Source organism: Chaetura pelagica, unplaced genomic scaffold, assembly GCF_000747805.2.
Source record: "Chaetura pelagica isolate M959 unplaced genomic scaffold, ChaPel_1.0 scaffold107, whole genome shotgun sequence".
NCBI classification, from domain to species: Eukaryota; Metazoa; Chordata; class Aves; order Apodiformes; family Apodidae; genus Chaetura; species Chaetura pelagica.
In genome coordinates, this window is record NW_009953979.1 from 798,082 (window position 1) to 801,274 (window position 3,193).

Consider the following 3,193-nt stretch of genomic DNA (forward strand, 5'->3'; position numbering starts at 1 on the left):
TGGAGGCAGCAGTTGTCCCATCCTGGACTTTCCCCCCACCCTGACCATCCCCACCAGAGCCCTAAACCTGCTGTGACCCACTCCCTGTCCCAGCAGTGGTAGCTCCTGTCCCCCAAGACATTTCCTTGTGCTGCATCCTGGAGAACCTGGGGTCCTTTGCATCCCGCCAGTGCTGGTACTAGGAGAGTTGTGCCAGTACTGCTGGCAACCAATGTGGCTGAGGGGGTGTGTGCTGGGTTGTCATCATATCCTTTCTCTATGGAAAGGGCTTCCCGACAGAAGAGATGCTACGTATGTGACGGACTAGGGACAGGGACAGTGCCACTGGGGGAGGAAGCCTAGGGATGGGGATGATGGGCTGACATGGAGAAGAGGGTCAGTGAGGACCTGGTCTCATTCTGAGGTCTCTAAACAAATGGGCTGTGACAGATGGTGACACTGTGGTGGCATTCACCACCTGCCCCGGCCCACATGGCTGCTCACTTCTCTGCACACAGTGAGGCTGGGATGTGTTTTTTGGGAGCAACCCAGAGAAAGTCATCACAGACAGCCCTGGAGCACGGAGGTCTCTGGGTGTGGGGTCAGAGACTGAGGTGACAAGGGGACATGTCCACCTATGCCCCACTAGATGGTGGGGGGGGCCGGGGGGGACCTTTGGGGCAGTGCTGGGAGCATGGCTCACCTCCTGCCTCTTTTCCCAGATAAGGGGAAAAAAACAAACCAAAACCAACCAAAACTGACCCTGAAGTGTAAGAAAAACTTCTCAAGTGGGACCCATTGCCTTCCAAGATCTGGAGCACAACGGGGTTCTTCCCCATCCCCAACAGGAGTTTTCCAGAGGGGCTGGTTGGTGATTTCATGGAAGAAAGCCTTTTATTTTTCTCCCCATCCCACCCCGGAAAATCCCATTTAATGGCAATAATGGGATTTGCTTTCTCCTCCCATGGCTTCTGGTGGTTTCACTCCCTTTGCCACTCCACTTTCTATGCCCCACTAGATGGTGGGGGGGGCCGGGGGGGACCTTTGGGGCAGTGCTGGGAGCATGGCTCACCTCCTGCCTCTTTTCCCAGATAAGGGGAAAAAAACAAACCAAAACCAACCAAAACTGACCCTGAAGTGTAAGAAAAACTTCTCAAGTGGGACCCATTGCCTTCCAAGATCTGGAGCACAACGGGGTTCTTCCCCATCCCCAACAGGAGTTTTCCAGAGGGGCTGGTTGGTGATTTCATGGAAGAAAGCCTTTTATTTTTCTCCCACCCCGGAAAATCCCATTTAATGGCAATAATGGGATTTGCTTTCTCCTCCCATGGCTTTTGGTGGTTTCACTCCCTTTGCCACTCCACTTTGTCTCATCCAGCAGCCCCTGAGCTCCTTTGCAACCTGCCTGCAAAAATGCCTGCCCTCAAAATCATCTGATTTTGGTAAAAGCAACATTTTGGTGCATATTTATGTCTGTGCCCTTTCCCCCTCCATGCACCCTTGGACATCACAGAGAGGCAGAAGCTCCCAGGAGCAAAAGACACCTGCAGAGCCATAAATCCCAGTTTGGGGACATCCCTCAGAGCTTCCTGCATTCTCTGGTGCCACTGAATATATATTTTTGGGGACCAGGTGTCATCACTCTAACCCCAGAGAGGACCCTGATCTCCTTTGTCCAGCCCAAAATGAGATTTCAAGTTGGTTTTAATTTTGCTTTGGCTTTTTGTTGTGGTTTGGTGTTTTTTTTTCGTGGGATGTGATGATTGCGTTGGGGCTCAGCCACCCTCAGCTGCCCCTTCTCCATCCCTCCCGGGCTGGAGGCATTTGCAGGCAGTGCAGGAAGCTGGGTGGGATGTCCCTGGGGTGTGACAGGGCTAGAGGTCCTGTCAGGACCATGCCCAGCAGCCTGGCTTTGTCCCTGTCACTGCAGCATCCTTTGTGCTGGCTGGCGAGACGCCGCTCGCTCCTCTCCCCAGCCCCCCACGCACCCCCTTGCCCTGCTCCTCCTCCCGCTCACGTCAAACATAAGCTGCTTGTCTTCACTTCCAAAGCCTTTCCCAGCTGCTCCCACCAGCCCTGGAAAAGCCAGACCCTGCCTCAACACTGCCTGTGGCCTCTCCAACACACCAGCATCCCAGCTTGGAGAGCCAACAGACACCCCCAACATCTGTGTTTCAACCCAGAGAGCCAACAGACACCCCAGCACCTGTGTCTCAGCTTTGGGCACAGAGAGCCACCCCAACACTTGTGTCTCATCCTTGAGAGCCAACAACCACTCCAACATCTGTGTTTCATCCTCAAAAGCCAAGAGTCACCCCAACATCCATATTACACCCCCAAACCCCAACAGCCACCCCCACATCCCTCGTCTCAACCCTGAGAGCCAAGAGCCACCCAAGTCTCTGTGTTTCATTCCCAAAAAACAACACCCACATCTCATCCCCAAAAGACACCAACCACCCTAATGTCCCTATCTCAGCTGCAGGAACCAAGAGCCACCCCAACCCTTGCATCACAAACCTGGTGCCCCACCAACTCTCCCACCCCTCCTGGTGATGGCACCAGGGCCAGGCCAGTCATGTGGCATCACAGTACAGCCACCAACTATCCCCTGTCCTTCCAGACTCTCACAGTGCACTGAAGGTGGGGCACTCTGGGGACAAGGGCACTGCGGGTCAACACAGGAGCTCTACTGAGGGGACCCAAAGGACAAGATGGGTTGAGATGTGACTGGGTGAACATGCAGAGCATGGAACCTGGGAGGAACGATGCAGTGGCTGCTCTTCCAAAGTGGGGGAGCATCCTGGGCACCCTTGGGTGGGCTTGGGGCAGGGAGACCATCCTGAGCACTGTAGGGCCAGAGTGTCCACGCAGGCAGGGACACATCCATGTGTTCCCCTCTGGGCTGGGTGTCACACCAGGCTGGGGAAGGCAGGAGAACCCTGTCCCCAAGGGATCTTCCTATTCCTTCTCCTCCAGGGAAGGGGTCACCTGAGGAGATTTCTTGTCCCACAGCCCCACTATGACCCACCCGAGCACCTGCTGTCCCCCCTCCTCCCATCCCTGCCCCCCATCCCCGCCCCACAGAAACCTCCTCGCAGGGCTGTAAAAGGGGGTACCGGCTCAGACACCACCCCCCCAAACTGCGGGGTGGGGGGGAATGGGGCTGTGCAGGGGGCGCCAAAACTAGGACACGTGATGGAGGGGAGGAAAG

At 55.6% G+C, this 3,193-nt stretch overlaps 1 protein-coding gene across 1 annotated transcript in view; it reads right to left on the reverse strand.

Moving 5' to 3' along the window:
* The window catches only part of KCNK3 (potassium channel, subfamily K, member 3), a 63,240-nt gene that overhangs the window by 19,326 nt on the left and 40,721 nt on the right, over positions 1-3,193 (reverse strand). The window lies entirely within an intron of this gene.